This window comes from Pollicipes pollicipes, unplaced genomic scaffold (genome assembly GCF_011947565.3).
Source record: "Pollicipes pollicipes isolate AB1234 unplaced genomic scaffold, Ppol_2.1 Scaffold_2555;HRSCAF=2994_pilon_pilon_pilon, whole genome shotgun sequence".
Taxonomy (NCBI): Eukaryota; Metazoa; Arthropoda; class Thecostraca; order Pollicipedomorpha; family Pollicipedidae; genus Pollicipes; species Pollicipes pollicipes.
The window spans coordinates 9656322-9678770 of NW_023596136.1; the positions used below are offsets into that span (position 1 = coordinate 9656322).

The following is a 22449-nucleotide window of genomic DNA, read 5'->3' on the forward strand; positions in this document are numbered from 1 at the left end:
CAGTTGATGCGGGCAACAAAACGCATGGGGGTGCGCAAGAGCAGGCATGATGTTGCATATATACTAAGCGGCAGGTACAACGAAAAAATAAACACCGAGCATGAACTGCAAGAGAAAAGTAAACAAAAACTAAAACAAAGGAGAGGGAACAATGTCAATAACGCCAGATGAAAAAACAAAGCGAGGATGCACCTGCTGCACTGTACCTACTCATAAATGCGGCAAATACCTACATACCAAAGGATCAAGAAGAGGCGGGAGAGGTGGGAAAAAGAAAGAACTCCGTTGGAGATGAGCTAGGCGAGCAACAGAACGAATAAAGTGAATGTAGAGTAGAAATGCAACGTCGAATGCAGCCATGGTCGGAAGGGAAAGTATGCTGCATTTGTACCTCAGCCACGTTGGGACTCAACTTTGACTTAAGTGTTATGTTTTAAGCAGCACCGGAAGATAGAGGCGATTACATCGTGGGAAAATGCCGTACCCCACCAACAAAAAGAGCAAGCATTGATTATCGATGTCGTTCATAGTCATTGAAACAGATAAACATCTTAGAAAGAAGTGAAGCTTTGCACTAGAGTGTTCCCGATGGTATTCAAGCGGTCAAGTAACGCGTGACTGATCAGACAACTGCGGCTGTGTGCTCTGTTAGAGCACAGAACCGGTCAGCAACGTGTGGCTGGCCAGACAACTGCAGCTGTGTGCTCTGAGGAGTACAGGTGTCTTGTGCAGGATAGAGACGGACGATTGGCACAACGGGTCCCCTACGCGCCGGGTTAGGTGCCAGTAACGCACCCTCGCTGCATGTGTGTACGATGCGCCTATGTGTCTGGCTGGTTATTGTCGATGTGTGCCCCACAGATGCGGGACCGGTGCGGCTGATGGAGACGTCTGCCTCCCCCGCGGACCGGGGGTCGCACCATGATCGCCGTCTGCGCCGTGCTCCTGGCCATTACACCCGCCATCGGTACGTGTCAACCGCACCGTTAACGCATCGCGCCTCAGGCCTACCTGCAGCATGAGATCCATTACATTGGAAACGCCGGCTTAATTGTCAATTAACCTGCGATCTGGACTTACCCTACCCACCGCGCGCAGATCGCAGCAATTATCTAAAACACCTGTTTGATATTGCACTGGAAATTATATATCCCATCCTTACGTATCAATTTACCTGTATGCTATAGCCATGGTCAAAACTGCATCGGAACGGGCTATCGCAAATCCTTGAACCAACCATTTGGCGACCTACTTAATGTAGGTATGCTTTGTCTTACCCTACGAAGACTTTATAGTTTCAAACATGTAACCATGAAGCCGCGACGAAAGTGTGACATGTGAAGTCACGGATCGGAGGTCACCTTGATTCAGTTTCCTGGTTTGGATTCAGTCTTGGTTCGTGAGGTATTCATAAACAGGATGGGTCGTGCGGGTAACGGATCCGAGATACCATTGAGCAACGTGCTTTGCTATTTTTCATTCGAAAGATGGCTCATTTGCCACTATCCTTTAGACAGATATACGACCGGCTCAGGTAACTTGATTAAAGAAAGAAAGGCCTCAGGTTCTAGTTTTCGGCAGTATAAGTTTAAAATTCCTATACTGAGTTAGCGAAATTCAATATATCAGGAGATACTGGTTAAGCGACGTTGTAATGCCAGATTTCGATTATTTGATGGTGCTCAATATTTCAAGCTGTGCAAAGCCTCAATATATCTTTTAATGCTAACTAATTACCATATTGGACGGCACTCACCATTTCCAGCTATATTTATCCTCAGGAGTGACAAGTGCTCTTCTCTCCCAGTGATGTGTACGCTTTCTGTAAACGTGCGTTTCGAGGTGCTCATGGCACCGGTCACTCATAAATAGACAGCCAATAACAACCAGAATACGGTGTTTTTTATGTTTGTTTTACATAAAACATTCCTGGACAAGGGTTGCATGATCTTTTGCACACTATATTCTTCTGCGAACATCACCCCTTCAGTCCATTCACACATGTATGACGACCCTTCTGACAGATGAACACCAGTGGGGTAACGAGCACTCCACTCGCTGGGCCGTGCATACACTCGATCGTAAGACGGCATTTGCGGTTTTTTAGCTCGGTCGTCTGTAAAGGGAGATTCATATGAAACACATGCAGTTGGTCCGCCCTTTTACAGCTTCTACGCAAACCTGTTGTCATGTTAAATCGAGAACGTGCGGCACAAGCAGCAGATCTCACCCAGAAGTTGGCCGCACCGCCTTCCGGGTTTGTGATGAAGCAGTCGCTTTCTTAGTACTCATGGGGTGTGCTGAATTATAATGTGGTGTGATAGAAACGGCCATGAACTTAAAATAGAGTTATATGGTAAAGCTACCACCAAGTTGCACCACAAAAGGGTGTCGAGGAATGGTTCGACAAGTTTTGTGCGGCGTGTTCCAGCGTGGGTAACCAGGGGGTGTCGAGGAATGGCATCGACAAGTTTTGTGCGGTGTGTTGTGCGGTGTGTTGTGCGGTGTGTTCCAGTGTGGGGGGCAACCAGGGTACTGCTGCTTGACCTTTACAAGGACAAAAAGCTACCGAAGACTTTTCAGCGTGCAAATTCTTAAGGATGACAACAGGTCGAAGAAATTACCATCAATCTCATCATTGTTTAGCATTACGCGATGCTATTAAGCCAGTGCCATCTGGTATATTGAAGACTGTTAACTCAACATAGGCACTTTCAACTTATAGTTCCCACTGATATAACCAACGTTTGGAGCACAGCCCCCACTTTGAACATGATCTCACAGGAAATGTTGTACGTTTCAGCTGCTCACGTTTAAAACAAGTGCCGCCTCGCGATTTTGTTATTTTTCTCTATACAAAGCCTCCGCTTCATGCTCACATTCGCTCTCTCTCTCTCTCTCTCTCTCTCTCTCTCTCTCTCTCTCTCTCTCCTCTCTCTCTCTCTCTCTCTCTCTCTCTCTCTCTCTCTCTCTCTCTCTCTCTCTCTCTCTCTCTCTCTCTCTTCTCTCTCTCTTCTTCTCTCTCTTCTCTCTTTAAATATATGCGCTCATATATGTGCATACAATTCAACATCGGTAGTACACCACCCGCACTTCGGATTCCCTGCCTCAACGAATTCTAGGTTTAAGGGATTCAAGTTCAAAACAAATTGCCGCCTCCTTATAACAAAAGGAACTTCTCGCTTTCCAACATTCTTATTTAGTCTAGTGTCTATCTAATGATATGTATATATGCATATGTATGCTTATGTGGGCATATATACGCACACACACCACACACACACACAACACACACACACACACACACACACACACACACACGCACACACACACTATATATATACTATATACATATATATAACTATATATATATATATTATTAATATATATGTGCAATAACATATATTATTTTTTCCAGTAAATTTTTTTCTCCCCAGAATTTCCCTCTCAGAAGCAAAGCAAACATTACTCCGCAAATCTTGGACCGAATTTATGCGCAATTATTCAAATATCTGGTGTAAATCTTCTCGATCGGGACTCGCAAGACCTCAGTCCCTACCCTCCCCGCCATATTTGGTACGTTCCTGTTTTGCAAGGGACATTGCCGGTTACTATCACGCATGTAACTTAGCTGCGTCCACTATCGTTTGTCCGTGCCTCATCCTCACTTTTGCTTCGTGCTTCATTTCCAGCGACATCGAAAAGTGGCATGATGGCGTATTCCCGCGAATCAAAATAATCGTCAACTGATAAAACTTTCCAATTTAGCTTTTCTCCAGCGGCTTTGTGGTTGGTGTTCTGGCACGGAAGTCTGCCGCCAGTTGTCCAATGGAGGCCGCCTCTGTTATGTCTTCCGTCCCCCTCCCCATTACTCATGCCAGCAACTGCTCCAGCGAGGGTCGAGCAAAGTTGGAAAATGACTTGGTGAGGGAAGCGCTACAGCGCCGAAAGAGGTCGCCCCAGATGGTGCTCATTTTCCAATGATGCGAATATAAACGGTTGCCAACGGACGTAGATGCCGCCGCACAGTGTCTGGCATAGCTGTTCTCGGTGTCCTGTTCATAATGCATGTTCTCGGCGTCCGTGACTGGCAGCTGAAGCCGCGCTCCCGTGACGGCCGCGCCGGCGTGTCGGCAGGTCGGAGACGCCGCGCGGTCGTCACGTGACCGCCCTGGTCGGCCGGGACGTGGTGCTCGACTGTCCGCTCGTCTTCCCCGCGGCGCGCACGTGCCCTACGTCATCCAGTGGAGGAAGGAGGCGAGTTTGGCGCGGCCCACCCCCGCCGAGCCGCGCTGACGGCCGTTTTATCACGGTCGGATACGGCTCCAAATGAGCCGTGGCCGCGGACGAGCGGCTCGGGATGACGTCAGACGTCGGCCACCGACCAATGGCAACGCCGCTCTCGGCCCGACCGAGTCAGCAGATTTAGGCTTCCAGCAGTCGTCAAAGCCTGTCGGGCTCTTACTAGCAGGCTCTGGTTGCAATGGGAAGGAATCGAAGTGGGTTAATTGCATCTTAGAAAATCACAGACTTGCAATGAATAGGACTAACTTTCTATGAAGCGTGGGTGTCATACACTTACGATATCAAAAAGTTAACATTACCTTTATACAGCAATTATATGCGCGATATTCGTTAATTAAGTCACATTTTTGCATTTTTACGCATATAATCATCGAAAAGAGGTCATCTTAATTCCCTTTTCATACTTGCCATGCCTTACATTGCACATGACTGTACCAACTTAGAATCACTTACAACATCGACTTTTTGATATTGTGGTGAGTATGCACGTCACAGAAATGTATGTGACGTGGCCATGTAAACCCAGCCAGCATGAGACGCGTCACCGCCTTCGCCAGCGCAGGACGGCCCTTGCGACCACTGTTATTCCGCATCCGTAGCGCCCAAACATGCGTGAAAACGCTCCGATATCCCAGCATACATGGAACATTCCGATATCCATAGCATACATGGAACGTTCCGATCCATAGCATACATGGAACGCTCCGATATCCACAGCATACATGAAAGCGCTCGGATATCCCAGCATACATGGAACGTTCCGATATCCATAGCATATACGAAAGCGCTCCGATATCCCAGCATACATGGAACGTTCCGATATCCATAGCATACATGGAACGTTCCGATATCCATAGCATACATGGAACGTTCCGATATTCCCGCACGTGATTCGAACACTTACTGATGTCATGTTACGACACGCACACCGGTTAACCTGTGAAGCTCGGTCAAAAGCGGACAGGCTACATTTTTGCTGCCTGTATACATGACACAGTAAAGCTGACGCAAGACAAAGCATGTCTCGTAAGTGATCTTCATCTGACCAAGCAATATGTAATACGAGGTCAGCTGAAGCCATTCCATTAGCTTACACGGCTGTGACTTTGCATACCACTGTACTTACGGTCTCCATGTACTACGTCAATGTTAGCACACTGTGGAATATTTACTAACATTAACTTGGGTAGTTTGTAAATCTGACCTGAGGTGAACTTGGCCTGACATGACCTCTACGTTGATTCTACAACAGTGATGGACAAATACGACATCAGTACACTGTACGACGATTGCTGACAACTTCGTCGATTTTGAAGACAACAGGACATGATTTGAGTGACCCTGACACTACCATTGCGTGCAAACAACTTATATCATGATATGACTCGCTTCAGGGCTGATTCGACGTCGTTTTCGAACTTCATCTAGTTGCCCTTGGAGCTTAAGCCCATCAGAAAAAATCACAAGCAGTGGTGACACCATGAGTCATGGCATGATCACCTCACTCCTGACGAGTCACTCGGGAAGAGGATCTGATAAGCGGACACAGAATCCAACACAACACGCCGATAGGTGATGTTCTCTCCGCTGGGATCCTCAAGAACAAGGTCATTTGTCAGGGATCTGGCCACGCTAGCTGGCTCCTAAATTTTGGATCAGCTGTAAACACTTTTAAACTGAGACAGCCCGAATGAATCGTGATGCAATGAAGTGTACGGGAGGCACATCTGCCAATTCTGACGAGTGTTGCGACAAACGTCCCATGGATCGTGTCTGAACCATTTTTGTTCTCAAATTTATTCGACATCATTACCGGCAAGGAATATCTCCAAACACGAGCGTTAAAACAAACACGGCGTCACCGCAGTGCCTCATGATATTGACCAATGGGCGTGATATATGGCACTGTATGAGGTCATGCGTGGTCTGCTGGGAAGTTATAAACTCACAGTGTCGGAGGTATGCAAAACAAACCTTGAATGGGCGGAGAAGGGGCTGCTGCGTGCTTCGCTAAATCATTGCCACGAAATGGTAAACATCACCAGCCAGAAGGCTAGCTAATGGAATGATGAGTTTATTTATAGTATGATTCTGGGGGTTTTCTTTCGGACTGCATGTGGCTTGTCCGAGCCAGTGATATTTGATACAGCCTCTTATAAGCTCGGATAATTGTAAAATAGCGTTTGTTGGGCATGGTTTCAAAATGCCTCTGAAAGCTATTTGGTATAGACTTTGCATTTTTGCTACAGACAGCAGCCTTGCTTAGGTACACGTACATGACTAGTAATTGTTAAGTATAAAGGCTCCCAACTTATTATTACGAAAAGCCCGGAGCTCAAGAATACTCGTTTATGTTAAATGTGAAGCATATGCATCTACTATGAAGCAAACGTGGCATGGTGAAAATTACGCGTCTTGTTAAAAGTGGGTACCAGGGGAAGTGACTGCCATTTTCCTAGGGGACAAGCACAGCAAATCTGGGGATCTCCATACCGAACTAGGTGTAATAGATTGTCTCGGATTTTGCCCACTTGTTCTTTTTCAAAGAGACCTATTGGTATCTCTTGCCCCTTATCTCCTAGACCGCATACCTCTTTCACCTCCCAACTCTTAATCTACTCTTTCTATCTTACATCATACCTGACCTCTTGTCTTATCTAATTGCTACCTTTTTATGTTATGGATTGGATCAGGCGATTACACAGCACGGATTGGGAGTGAGGCTGCTTTGTTCATCTTACAAAATATCCTCTAGCATAGTGGGACCCCAGGTCCTTAGAATTTGTTGGTCTCTTCTCGGGCTTCCTTTGTTTTTCATGGGCCTCCTTTGCATTGCATATAATGGATTTTCCTTTCATAACAACTCGGCGCTGGCTTTCTAGTATAGGGACAGTTATTGTTTTCACTTTTGTGTTAGATGAAATGCTCCGTCTCCGTCATTGGAGGCCTTCCGTCAGCATGGTGGCGGCATCTGAAGTTTCATGGAACAAACATGTATATATATATATATATATATATATATATATATATATCGTAAAAAAACGGTTGCTGTGTGCCTGCCCTCTGCCCTGCCCCTGGTGGTGCCACCCTCGTGGGTACCAGGTTTACTTATTGTGCCCCGGCTGTCACGGCGGTAGCGTTAGGCTACTGCGCTTAACTGAACTGCTTGCGGCGGAGCTCCCGCTAGAGCGCGTCTGGAGCTCCTGCTGACGGGCAGCCTCCCTCGTGCCCGCCGAGGACAGGGTCTGCAGCAGCCGTCTACAGGTGGTACGACGGCTACCCGCCGCACGTGGCCGACAGCTACGCCGGCCGCGTGAGCCGCATGGACGTGCGCAACACCCGACACGGACTGGCCTCGCTCAACATGACCAACATCACAGAGGCGGACGACGGCTGGTACGAGTGCGTTGTCCAACTTCCTCAATCGGAAGCCAGCCGTGTCGGCAACGGCACCTGGGTCACCTGGATGTGCACGGTGAGAACGGACTCGTCTGGACTAGATAAGATGGAGTGAGATTGGACGTGTACAGTAGACGCCTGGGTCCACCTGGGCGCGTATGGTGAGAACGGCTTCTATCTGGACTAAGCAAGGTAGAGTAAGGCTGGACAGGTAGAGTAGACACCTGGTCCACCTGGGTGTGCACGGTGAGAACAGACTGTCTGAGCTTACTAAGATAGTGTGAAAAGTCGAGGCGTGAGCGGTGAAGCGTCTTTGGACGCGCATGGTAAAAACTGGGATCCGGCCTAGACGTGTGCGGAGGCGAGAACGAGCTCAGATGGCTGTGCACCGTGAGAAACGGGTCAGCAGTGCGCATGAACTCGTGCAGCAAGGAAGGGCTGCACCCAGACGTTTCTAAACAGCAGAGAATCAAGTTCACCTGGATGTGCTTGGCGTGAGCTCGGCGTGCACCATCAGTGCGTTGTGGGATTAGCACGAAGTACGATTTACGTGGTAGCAGTGACATCGCGGTGATCGTCGCAGACAACCTAGCGCTCAAAAACGACAGCGAAGCGGCGCACTGAGGCTAGCGTCTATCATTCCCCGACTACTCCTCCCACCTGGGAGACCTAGTTGATATCTTTATTCGGGCTGAAGTCCGCTGGGGAGTTGCTCTCCACTCTCGGGTGGAGCCCAGACACGGGCTTCAGCTGGGACGGGTGACCCCCCGGCCACGGACGTTCCGAGGCCAATCGGCCACGGCTGTGACAGCCGGTGGGACGGGTGGCTCGCCCGGCCACGGACATCCGAGGCCAATCAGGCCACAGCTGGTGACAACCGGTGGGACGGTGACTCCCGGCCACGGACGCTCCGAGGCCCAATCGGCCACGGCTGGTGACAGCCGGTGGGACGGGTGACCCCGGCCACGGACGCTCCGAGGCCAATCGGCCAGGGTGGTGACAGCCGGCGGGACGGGTGGCTCCCGGCCACGGACGCTCCGAGGCCAATCGGCCACGGCTGGTGACAGCCGTTGGGACGGGTGGCTCCCGGCCACGGACCCTCCGAGGCCAATCGGCCAGGGCATGGTGACAACCGGACTTAAAGTTTTCGCAGTCGAGTCATCTTCACTGTCTTCTTAATTGCATTGAATGACCTTCCACGACCCGCAGCAGTTTGCCCAGCACGACAGCATCGACCTTCGACAGCATCGACCTTCGCACGACACGATCACAACTCTCACCCAACGGATGTTTAGATTTTAAGAAATCAAGTGACCAACGAAGATGCCTTTATTTCGCCATATTTATGTAGTATATTATCAAACCTTTAAGCAACGTATCATTTAAGCAATGGCTCATATGCCTAAATAAAATTCATCGTCCGAGATGTTCACAATAACCGCAAGGTTGATGCTTTGCCTAACCTGCAGTTATGACCTTCGTGCCGATACATTTTCGTGCTACTTTATTCGGCCTGTTTTCAGCACCACCGCGGCTGGTACAGACCCCAGTCGGGATGGTGTTCGTGAACATCGGTGACTCGGTGACCTTGACTGCGACGTCCCGCGGCACGCCCCAGCCTGTGGTCACGTGGCTCAAGGTCAGGCTCTCATCGCAGCCAACCAGGCGCGAGCCTGATCCCGCGCCAGCTGTCGCAATGGGGACATACAGCAGCCAGCCGTAGGCTATGCGTCATCCAAATGGATGATGATAATCGTGAGTACAGGAAAACCCATCCCGCACACGTGCACGCAGTTAAGATTCCAAAACTAATCAAGGCGTGTATTCTTCTTGTACTTTCACATACATGCGAAATCACGCCTCCGTACTTGCTTGGGTAGGTATTTAGACACATGAACTCGTGCGTTATCCCGTGAGGCGCTAACGTTTCGTGCTCTTTCTGAAAACGGGAAATGAATAACACGAAAATCAGATTATTGTTATTCTTGGAAACGTACGCGGAACATTAAGACCCGCATCATCAGCCGCGGGTGTTGCTCCTGGCAGTGGCGTGACACCTGCCCCGGCCGTCTGCAGGGTGACAAGCCGGTGAGACCGTCAGAGACCACCAGGCTCAGCGAGGAGGGCAACGAGGCTCCGATACACAGGATAGGCGAGGAAGACATAGGACGTTATACGTGTCGTGCCACCAACAGCGAAGGCAGCGTTCGCGGACGTCCAAGATTATCATGGCAGGTACGTCAGTGGGCCAGCGCAGAGTCTTAGTTACATGTGCGCCAAATTATCTCTGACGACGATACAACGGCGTAGGCTGGAACTGCGCCGAAACAACGCCTGAAATCGGAACAGCTGCTTGCTTCTTGTTCGGCACCTACGAACACATGATAATGGACCCCTACACACCCTGTCTCAGGCGGCAGTTAGAACAACGCGCTAGCACCATGTCAAAGTGTGTCGTAATTTAAGTCAAAGCTGATTTGATACGAAACGAAAGTTTAGTTAAGTAACGCGAATTGTAAGTTAAAGTAAAGTCGCTACGATATATAGATTAGAGTGAACTTAGCATGAATGTAAGCTCAAATTAAGCTAATAGGAAACGTGAGTTAACACGCGCGCGGGGCGATCTCTTGAATGTCCTTTGATCGGATAGGCATCAATTTGACCGCCTGAAATCTAAAAAACCAAGAGAGCTAGAGGTGCCAAATGTGCGGGGTGGTTTCACCTGCATGTGAACTTACTATTGTGAAAATTTGAGGTTCCTAGGCATGACCTTTGGGTCAAGTAAGGTCCACAAGGTCAAACTAAAATACGGATATATATATATATATATATTATATATAATATATTATATATATATATATTATATATATATTATTATGTGTGTGTGTGTGTGTGGTGTGTGTGTGTGGGTGTGTGTTGTGTTGTGTGTGTGTGTGTGGTGTGTGTGTGGTGTGTGTGTGTGTGTGTGTGTGTGTGTGTGTGGTGTGTGTGTGTGTGTGTGTGTGTGTTTGTGTGTGTTCAACCACAGTCAAATTTTGAATTGCCTCGAAACCGTCATTATGTTGGTTCGGCTGTTAGGATGCGCAATCAGTTTTGCTTCACGGAAACCGCTTTTCATGGCCGTTTTTTTCAGCAATCATATAGTTTATCAGATTTCATTCCCCCAGTAACGAAAGAATCCATCATCTGCACGGCTCTCTGTAGACCTCACTGCAGTTTCAACAAAAGACTTCCGCCAGCACAATTTCAAAGTTTTAACCAGCATTGTTTATTAGTGAACTTAATATGAATGGAAGTTCAAGCTATGCTAAAAGGAAACGTAAGTTAACACGCGCTCGGGTGACCGGATTGATACCCTTCGCTCGGGTGGAGGGGGGTCAGTTTGACTCTCCCTTGAGATTTCGGAACTAAAAGAGCTAGAGACACCAAATTTGCAGGGTGTCTTGACCTGTACGTGAACTCACTTGTGTCAACGTTTGAGCTTCCTAGATCATGACCTTCAGGTCAAATAAGGTCAAACAAGGTCAAATTCCAGATTGGGCTCTAAGTTGCCCCAGAACCTAGGCAACTGTTTCTAAGCAAAAGTTCACAAGCCCATTTGATGACAGTGACCTTTTTGACCTTTTGAAGGTCACGGTGACCAAAACCACTCAGGACTGCTCTAAGTTTCGCATTTGAATAAGCGACAAAGATGTTGCGCTAGGCAGCATGTTAAAAAAACAATGTCGACCCGGGTCATCTTAGGTACATGACCTGTTCTGACCTCTATGAAGTCAATGGAAGATGTATAATGCGGTTTCTGCTGTCAATAAATTAGAAAGGTGCAGCACAAACTATCGCATACATCAAACCCTAGAGTAATAAATCAGGTTGATTTTGACCTTGGTCTGAGTTTCATACCTGACCTTAGGTCAACGTAATCTGCTCATTCAAGATTTGTGGTGCCTAAGAAAGCATCTCATAGATGTATGGCTTCGTCAAACTTTCCGTTATTGCATCAGATTGGACGATTTCCTAGAAATTGCGTTCGCTGAAGCCATGACCTAACTTTGACCTGTCATAGGCCAGACACCTTCAGGGTACATCTAAATTTTTATATCAAACGATCCGTTATTCAAATGTCCACAGCTATGCAAAATGATTGGGTTTGGACTTGGCGCGGCGTAGCCGCGCCATTCGGAAACCATTCTGGAAAACTTTTTGGGAGGTCAAGTTAACCTCCCTCCCCACCCGAGTGCGTGTTAATACGCGCCCGGGTGACCTACTGAATATTCTTTGAACGATTTTTTGAGCTGATCAAAGATGGGTAAAATCGATCATAAGAGGTGACACTTATGTTATGTGAGGTCATTGATAGGAGGCAAGACTAATGAAAGGTCGCGATAACGGTGACAGTGCCATCTGTTATGCCGGGTGACAACAAAGTTTTTTTGGAAACACGTATTGGAGAATGGTGGCACAGAACAGTTCGGTCAATATGATGCAGAAAAAGGTGATGAAAAAGTTAAAAGTGACCACTGAAGGCTACAAAATACGATCGCTGTCATTTAACCGTTTCACAGCGTCACGTAAGGTGACCTGTGGGACTCCCTGGCTACACCGCTACTAGTAACACTATGGTGGCAACACAGTTTGCTTGCTAGACGTCTGGAATCGTTGGGATGCTCTTTCTTTACTTGCCTTGTATCGTAGGCAGATCTTCCGTAAGTCACGGACATGTGTATTCGTCGTGTTCAGCAATGTACCTACCAGCGTCTGGTCACTCTGCCGGCATAAAAATCGTGCTGGTACGCAGCGTCAGCCACAAACCATGGCTACCAGCTGAGGGGATAAACAAAGCAACAGACTTGATTGGAAAAAGATGAAGGGATGATTCCTACCTCTTCCCCAGACTTGGCCATCCATTGTCTGGTCATGGGTGATGAAGTGGTAGCGGTTATATCTCGGAAGCTACCGTTCAATAAGAGGAATCAAGTTGAAATGTTTCTATATGAACTATGTGCAAGCTTGAAGCCTAACTGAGAGTTCCGGAGAACACATCTGCTCCGTACCACGGAATGGCTAGGCCGCTCCCCACAAACACAAATACGCCCGCCGCCTGTGGTGACTGCTGGCTCCGAGAGCCATCCGACGCCGACGATAGAGTACAGTCGGCAGCCATGGTTTGTGGCAACGGCAGACATCCTTGGAGCACAGGAGGCCCGTCGTGAGTGCACGTCGCGCCTTGACTTGTCGACAGCCATCTGTCACACAGAGCCAGCGTGCTCTGCTTCGCCTAGCGCTGCGGGCGGGCGAACTCAGGCCCCAGCGGCGGCTGGCCAACACTCTGACCATCTTTCCCGGCAACAGGTGGCGCTGTGATCGTGGCCGGGCCCGCCAACCAAACGAGCAAGGCGTCCCTGCCGGCCGTGCTCAACTGCCGGACGCGAGCCCGGCCGGACAACGTGACGGTGCTCTGGCTGCGCGACGGCCAGCCGGTGGGGCGCGTGGCGGCGCTGGACGGCCGGGCGCGCGTGCTGCAGAACGGCTCGCTAGTCATCGACCCGCTGGCGGCCGAGGACACCGGCCGCTTCACCTGCCAGGCCTCCAACGGCATCGGCGTGCCACAGCGCGCCTCCGCATTCCTCGACGTGCACTGTGAGTGCCCTGCCGCGCAGCGGAGTGCGCTGTGAGTGTCTTGCCGCGCAGCGGAGTGCGCTGTGAGTGTGAGCCTGAACGCCCAGTGTATTTGGACCGCTCATGTTTTCCTCCGAAACATGCTGAGCCGATGCATTTTCGTGCAACTTGGCAGAGAAACCAGGCATAATGTTCTTTTTATGGACTGAAGGATTTGCCATTACTCCACGGAAGAACCTCCGTTTTGAATCACATACACGCTGTCAATGCGTGCCCAAAAACTTCAGCGACGAGCAATTGGAATATACACTCTTTTCGTGGCGGTTTCATGCCATAATTTTTCAGTTTTGGGTTCTTTGCTGTAGCTCTTCCCTCCCGTTAAGTAGCTAATGTCGCTACGCAAGGCACCAAGACCAGGCGGGTCACTTTGTATAGTTTTGTGTGGGCGGCTGAGTCCCCAATGCTAACTTAAGCTCCCTAAATGCTCATCTGAACACCCTCCCCAATGTATATGAGTAAAAAAGAAATACTGGGCCAAGGAAATGCTGCAACTGTCTGGACTGATGGTACCCTAGGTACCATCAACGCAGCACCATCAATCATCATATGTCATCACTGCGACATCGGGCTCAAGTTGGAAGCCATTCCTCAACATCAAAACGATTTTGAAACCGACTAACTTGTTTTGTATTCTAAATTTGACGTCTGGGACACAAACATAAGTGTCTGAAATCCGATGATGAATCACGATTGGTGGTAGATTAGGTCGTCTTCATTGGCTCACCTTCCCCCGCACCAGATGTTGCAAAGCGTCGCCCCTGACCAGGATCATTTCATGGAGGGCGGAATGCTTTCATGGGGCTTCCGCTGGATGTCAGCACGGCGGACGGAGCCTCCCGATGTATAACAACGGGTCACACAATACCGCATGGCTGACCTCTTGCGGCGGCGTACGGCTGGCTGTAAGTCGTCTTTACAAAACACCAGAGTATACGTTGCTCGCGCTTGCATACGCACACGTACGCAAGAACGTGTGCACGTACGCGCGACGTATGTTGCTCATGCTTGCAGCAGAAGGTTATGACTAATGCCAGAGTTCGAACCTGGGAGACTAGCAAGGACGCCAACGACGTCATTAACTGTGCCTTTTTTGCTTTATCAGGGATGTTGATGCTGCCGAATAATCTCAGTAAATCACAAATGATATCGGAGACAGTTCGGACGGTTTGAAGGGCATTCAGGCTAGAAACAGGTTGACAGAAACCAGATAGATAAGGGCATCACACCTCCCGAAAGAAAAGCAGTGTCAACTATCATTGAACTATTAGCGTCCGTGCTTTAACAACAAGGCTTTGGCTAGACAGTCAACGTTACCAGCAGACATCAGGAATAGCCACGGGCTAGTCATTGTCTGCCTGTAACGTGGATTTCACCATCGGGCGCCAAAAGAGATCAACGGAGTGACAAGAAAGGAAACGAACTGAACTTAGCTCCCCAGATGGTGACATTGGTACCGGCAACTTGCGCTTTTTCAAAACAAAGGCAGTATATTCTTGCGAGAGATGTGTATGGATTTGGTGAGACACATATACAGAATTACTATCATGTTGATTTATTTGAAATCCAAGCACCACTATGGTCTGCAAACCGCTTCAAAGAAAGAAAATCCCATCCCCAGAAACCTGGTGGATTTAGCGCTTTTTGGCGCCGTAGATGGACATACTGAGACTGGAAATTCATCATACGGCGCAATGGCGCTGTAAAGTTAATTTAAAGGGTCCTGAAATCTTGGGCACCTAGCTTTGGCGCTGTATGTGGCAACGTAGTTCAACGTGTTCTGACAAAGGGCATATCATTCTGCATGCGATGGGATTTGTTCCAATGCAATCATTTTCAGATGGCCTAACGCCCCTTCGGCATCGCTTCCCAGATGTTTGGCAGAAAAGCAAACCAGCAAAGAGAATACATCGAGTTTTCCATGATCGAAGCATGCGCACAGCCTGAAAATCTTCCAGAGAGGGTCCGATGTCTAAGACAGTCCCGTCCAAGAGACTGAGTTTCCTGCGACCACCCATATTTTACCATCTCCATTTTTGAATGGTTGTTGCATCTACCCTTTTACACTGCTACCCACGCTCGTATTGATTCCGGAGGGCCTTCAAGTGAATTTTGTGCTCTAAACTTGAAGAGGCACAGTGGCGTACCCAGTGAGGGGACGGGCGGGTGGGCGGGGGAGGGGGTGAAGCCATGCCTCCCCTTTCCCTCCTCCTGGAGGTCGCGGGGCCCCTCAGCTGAATTTTGTCAATTCAAGACGCCCACCGGGCTTCTGAAGTATAAAAGGCCCGAGTTATCAAAATAGAATCCTGATGCAAAAGCTTTTTCTCGGATAGACGAACCATGGCCTTGCTTCTATTGCATGTTTAGTCCACCGGAGGTTGCTTATAACTTCTAGACGTTAGGAGAGAGTTGTTCGGATGTCAAGACTCTCGGAGAAAGACGCTTGCCAGACAACAGAGCGACGAAGTGATCAGGAGTCTCTTGACTGGAGGAACCCTTGTGACCCGATTTGGCCCTTCCCTGGGCCAAATCCTGGCTACGCCATCAAAGAGGCGCGACTAGCCTCTGGGATTAGCCTGGCACACATGTTCTTAAGCTTATATCACGGCAGCAAATGTGATACATGGGCGGCTGAAATGGCGCTGCACCCCGTACTTTTGTGGAAGGAAAACTCTTACTTGAGTAATCTAGAATCAATAAACTATTACAGTGGTTAGAATATCCAAAATGAATAAATCTGAAAAATATCTGGGCCTGGAATGCCCAGAGAGAGTATTTTTGAAAGAACGTCTGAGCCCTAAATGCCCAAAAAGAATATATGGCGCCCGCATTAGTGATTTTGTCCCCATGTGCTGCCAGGCTTAGGTTTTTTGAATACGGTGAAAGTGTGCAGTCAGCATAACGGCGCCTGAGTCATGTCTGTGAAGCTGGCGATCTATTCAGAGAATTACTCAGGGAAGACTTCCGATTTCTCTGAAAAAGTCTCCAGTTCAATTATGGCACGAGAACGTCAAAAATGACGTTTATTCTTCAATGTCTTGTGACCTGCGGGATCAAAAGCTGGGTACAGGGATGGGACCTTGCAAGCATCAAAATATTCACAAGCGCAATAACTAGCGCCCGTCAAAAAGCCTTGTCCTCCGAAAGGTCATCCTCCAAGGTCATATTCAGGCTCAATGGACGGGAAACCAAAAAATTACCGCCGATTTTGAACTTGCCAGCACAAGAATATGCAACACATAAATGGCAAGCGACTGTCAAACAGTCCTGACCTATCAAAGTTACTTTTCAAGATCTAACGTGAGCCCAAAGGACGGGGAATTCCATATCACAAGTTCTTGTGCTTGCAAATATTTTGATGCTTGCAAGTTAAGGATTGGCCAGTGACTTGCTGGTGATTGGAGTTCTTTGTCTCTTGAGCCTGAATTTGATCTTGAAGAATGACCTTCAGAGGTCATCTGATAAAAGGTCTCAGGGTCAATCATGGCAGGAGAACATCGAAAATGACTTTTATTTTCTAATGTCATGTGGCCTTCGAGGTCAAAAGCTGGGTCAAAAGACGGGAACTCGCTGTCACCCAAGCAATAACCCGCCGATTTAAAAACCGCAAGCATCAAAATATTCACAAGCGCAGTAGCTAGCGTCCGTCAAAAGTCCTGATCTCTCAGTATCACCTTTCAAGACTAAACGCGGGCTCAAAAGATGGGGAACTCCATATCACCCAAAAATTACCGGCGGATTTAGACTCGAAAATGCCAAAATATGCACCAAAGAAAGAACTAGCATCCGTCAAAAGGTCCTGACCTTTCAAGGTCACCATTTAAGTCCAAATGCGGGCTCAAAGGAGGGGGGAACTGATAACCCTCAAATTACCGGCCGATTTGAAAACTGCAGGCATCAAAACATTCTCGGGCGCAAGAACTAGCGTCCGCCAAAATGTCCTGACCTTTCAAGGTCGCCATTCAAGGTCAAACGCAGGCTCAAAGGACGGGAAACTCAATATCACCAAAAAATTACCGGCCGATTTTATGCTTGCAAACATAAGAACATTCACCACAGAAAGAACTAGCGCCCGTCAAGTAGTTCCCGTTTGTTGAGCCCGCGTTTAACCTCAAAGGGTGACCCTGAGACATCGGTTTTTTAACAGACGCTAGTTCTTTCTACACCGAATATTCTGATATTTGAAAGTTTTAAATCGGCCCTTAACTTTTGGATGATGTTTAGCTTCCCGTTCTTTGAGCCCACGTCTGACCTTAAAGGGTGGCCTTGAGAGGTCAGGACTTTTGGTGGACGCTAGTCATTTCTGTGGTGATTATTCTGACATTTGCAAGTTTAAATCCGCCAGTAAATTTTTGGGTGATATTGAGTTCCCCGTCCTTTGAGTCATGTTGGCCTTGAAAGATGACCTTGAGAGGTCAGGACTTTGTGACGGATGCGAGGTCTCTCTGTGTTGATTATTTTGACATTTTCAAGTTCAAAAAAGGCGGGTAATTTTTGGGTGATTTGAGGATACCCGTTTCTTTAGGCCACGTTTGTCCTCTTATGATCTTGAGAGGTGTGGACTTTTTGGCGCACACTATTTCTTACTGTGACAAATGTTCTGATATTTTCAAGTTTAATATTGACCGGGAATTTTTGGGTGATATTGAGTTTCCTGGCCTTTAAGCCCACGTTTGACCTCGAAGGTCACACGATATTGCAAGATAAAGGTAAATTTCAATGTTTTCGTGCACATACTTGACCTGGAGACCTGCTTTCAGAGAAATCGGAACTCGTGGTTGAATAAATCGTTGAAACAAATCGCTAATTTAAGTTTCATGGCTGTTCAAGTGCTGTTTTAGGTGCACATTTTTGCTCTAACAACATACCTTCGATGTTTTCCACATACGACGCCAAAACAGCTCTCAGAACGCGCTGGTGAGTGGACAATCAGCATAACAGAGCACAATGGCGCCTTGGTCTACCTCACTCGCGCCGTGCGAGGACGAGAAGAGCTCGCTGTAATGGCGCCGAGACCCGACGTATTTCTTTCACAAAATGGAAAACGTCAATTTCTGGCCCATTCTCACCGCAGAGTGAACGTAACTGTCCTGAGCTGATATGCTGTCAAGCTCTTCTTTCACTTATTGAAAGATTCGTGGTTGTCCGTACGCTCTTTGGTGCCGAAACCTAAAACTGAAGATGCTTTGTGAGAGCAAGTGAAAGCTATATGATCCTAATGGGTCTTCACGCAAAACTTTTAAAATGGAAAATGTGCTACAAGAATATTAGAGCATATGCATGCGTCATAATAGCTCAGAGTATCTAGAATTAGGACAGCATAATTTGGTATACTTTATGCACGCAAATGCCAACTAATTTCTTCACCCGAAGCAAAAATAAAATTTGTTTTTAATGCTAGCACAAAGGTCTGCGCCAAGACGCTTACTGTGCCAAGGTCCAAGGCGAGCGCCAACAAATGTCTTTCTTATTTCATAAGCCAAATGAATGTGGCAAAAACAAGAGGCATCACACCTCTTGTTTACCTCTAACACAGTGTGTTAAAGTGGTGCTATTGAGTACAGCACCTTAAAGACGGTTGCTGCCATTCAAATTAGTGGTTCGTTGGAACACAACACATATTTTTACGATTCGGTCACCGTACGGCGCGAAAAAACGGCGCCAAATCAGGGTGGACTTTCGCCAAAGAGGGCATTTTTCCTCATGCAGCGCCAGTCTAGTTTAGCGCCAAAACGTCCACCACCGGCGCCAACGCCATTCCCGCTGGCGACTGCTGACACCTACTTGAAGTGCTTTGCGTTACTGTCGTGTTGGAGACGGGCACCACGCACGCCAGCTGCTGCGGTCTGTGGATGACACAGTCATCCTCTGGCAACATCAGACAGGTGTAACCAAATGCCTGCACCGGATCAGTGGTCAGCGCCGACGGACCCGGCTCACCGGGGAACAAGAGCAAGGCAAGATACAGATATGGAGCTGCGCACGCTCTGCGACGCCGCGACCGGTTCTAATCCGACGCTTCCTCCTCGAGCAAGTGCTGGGGAACACCGACACTAGATTTGGCTTACCAGTGGGTATGCCGCAAAACCAAGGCAACCGGCCAGTGGTTCAGCTTTGAGTTTCGGCGACCGAATCTTTCCAAGAAGGCGAATTATGGGATGACTGCAGCATCGCGCAGGAGCCAGCAGCACGCACGATACGCAACCCAACGGCACACAAACCGCTAGCGCAGTTGGGAAAGACTGTTGAAAAGGTGAACAGGTTGCCCGATGTCAGGCAGACTACAGAAGCAGAGGAAGACAACAGCCCGAGGCAAGACAGAAGGACCCAGCGTGACAAAGCGTGTGTGTTGTGATGGAGAACATGTCGATGTCGTGGATGCTTTAGCTGCGCCGTTGCACTCCAAATTCTCAGGATCTATGAGAATTTACTGATAATTGCCGGAGAGTAACTGGTTGAAACGTTGTGTAAACGTTGTCGGTCATAGTGGGAATAATCATTCTATCTTAATGATATTCCTCCGATCATTTCGCCTCCCGGAGCTCGCTTGCTGGGCAGTAGAAGCTTCTGTCTAAAGTGAGCCTTTCTCCAATAATGCATGTTCCTATCTGACCATACTCAGGCGTGCACAATGTTGGCCTTTATTTGTCTTCGTGCCCTCATTCTTAAACAAGCATTCATCATCTACGTTTCTTTTTGGTTCACTACAATGCTGTGCGAGGCTAGCTTTCATAACTGAAATGAGGATTACAGATTCACAGTTACGGTGGTAACAGCCATATGCTGAACTCTGAGCATCGTGAGCGTAAGGCGTGCTTACGAAAGAGCACCGATATCGCGGAATAATAAGCTGTCCTGGTATAAATACTTGTAACTACGTCTGTCTATTGGCGAGAATTACCGACTTGATCCAGCCCAAAGACGTCCCTAGCGACATATTGATGTTTGGGTATCTTTCAGTATTGCAGCCCGCGCCAGCAACAGCCAGCCCTACTGCGTACCACTTCTCAACGCCGTCTTCATTAACAACATCCATGAACATAGAGCCCCAATCCCCTGGTTTGATAGCGCACGGGATCTCTGCTGTAGGCTGTATAAAACTTCGTGCAAAACGTCTCCGTCTCAAAATTTGGTTTTGGCATGACTATCGGAATAATTGCTTCTACAACCCTGAAGATCAACTACCCTTAACCTCGCCCACTTGAGCGCCAACAGGCCATCCAAGTCACTGAAACTGGGGGAGCCCCAGCCCGCGAATATGAGGTCCTTGCCCGCTCTCACGGTGGATGGACGTGATGTGTCGTGCAAGCATATTGGGCTCACGGTGTCAGACAGCGAAATTCGCGATGCAGTTTTCAGCAGTGCGATGTTATAGGCTGCATTTTGCGGTGGTGCGAAGTTCGGATGCAGCACTGACTTGACAATGTCCATTTCGATCGGAGCACTGGGGTTGTTGCGCGCGCGGTTCTTCAAGTCCAGCTCTCCCGAAGCGCAACGCTCAACGGACCAACCTCGCTGGCACAGGTCGCTCCCGTCAGCACCCACCGGTCAGAGAGGATGGCACCCGAACAGAACACCACACTCTCGCCAAACGCCTTGGTGGCGATGGTGACCATCCAGGGCAAGTCTGCGGCGTTGTTGACTCGCGCGGCGCCCAGCTGCGCCGGCGGAGAGAAGCGAGTGCGTCCGCAGCCGGCGCGGCGCGAGGCTGCCGCCGTTCGTCGGGGACAGCAGAGCAGCGGCGTGGAGGCCGCGTCCAGCCCGCAGACGGGCTGCCCCACCACGGCGGGCCGGTCGGCGCCGGCCGCCGGCAGTAGGCCGGGGCAGTCCTGCAGGCGGAGACAGAGGCCGGCCGCGCCGGCCGGTGTGGAGCAGGCCTGACGCTGGCCGCTCTGGGGACGGCCGGCGGTCAGGGCCGCCGACGGCGCCGGCTCCTCGTCCAGCTCCAGCTGGAGCCGGCGCAGCAGCCAGTCGACGTAGGTCGACAGTTTGGTGTAGAGGCCCGGCGTGCGGCCACAGCCCCGCGGGTCACCGGACGACGTGACGCCGTATGCCACGAAGCGGCCGGTATCCGTGTCGCGGCAGGTCAGCGGGCCGCCCCGAGTCGCCCTCGCAGCTGTCGGCGCCCCCGTTCGTCGGGCCCGCGCAAGAACATGGCGCCGGGCACGAACCGGCCCAGGTGGACCTCGGGAGAGCCGCAGAAGGCGTCCGACACCAGCGGCACCGAAACGCCGCGCAGCGTCTCCGAGAGGGGCGCGCCGTCCGCGGTCCGACCCCAGCCGGACACCTCGCACGGCAGGAACGTCTCGTACTCGGCGCCGGCCGCCGGCAAGCACGCCGGCTGCACGAAGCGTCCGAACTGGATGTCGAGTCCGGCGCGGCGTCGCAGCCGCAACAGCGCCACGTCGTTTTGCAGTCCTGGTCCGCTGCCAAACTGGCTGTGCACGTGGTGGCTGGTGACCGCGAACTCTTGCTCGGCAGTCTCGCGTACGTCGAACCGAGGTCGCCCACGCGCACGAGAAGCCGGCTGATGCTGACGCTCACCACGCAGTGGGGCGGCAGTCACCACATGCTGGCGCGTGATGATGATGCCGCCGCACTGGTGCACGTAGCCGCGCACCTCGGGGTCCGTACATCACCAGCAGCGCCTGCCACGGGTACCGGCCGTAGTAGGCGGTGGTGTTGCCCGGCCCGGCCACGAGCGGGCGGACGGCGTCCGCGGGGCGTACTAGGCGCCGGCCGCAGTCCAGCGGCAGCAGGGTCGGCCGGCCGCTGTTGGCCGTGGGCACGGCGCCGAGCGGGCCGGCGGGCCACCGCCAGCAGCGCCGCACCGAACGCGGTAACCGCGCTCACGCCCATCGCGGTCCGCTCCAGGCTGATGTCGCCGCCCGACTGAGCCGATTAGCGGGCGCGTGCGGCTCGCAGGCCGGACCGAAATTCCAGTATGGGAGGGGGGGGGGGGGGAAACACAGAGGCGCGCTCAGTGACGTACCCTGGATACGGACGATATGGCAGGCACCGAACTTGTCGAAACACAAAATTCGTGCTTAGATTTGATGTAGAAAACAGTGA

The 22449-nt window shown here is 50.0% G+C and overlaps 1 pseudogene; it reads left to right on the forward strand.

Moving 5' to 3' along the window:
• Window positions 1–921: 921 nt before the first annotated feature.
• The window catches only part of LOC119108501 (protein turtle-like), a 34510-nt pseudogene continuing 12982 nt past the window's right edge, over window positions 922–22449 (forward strand).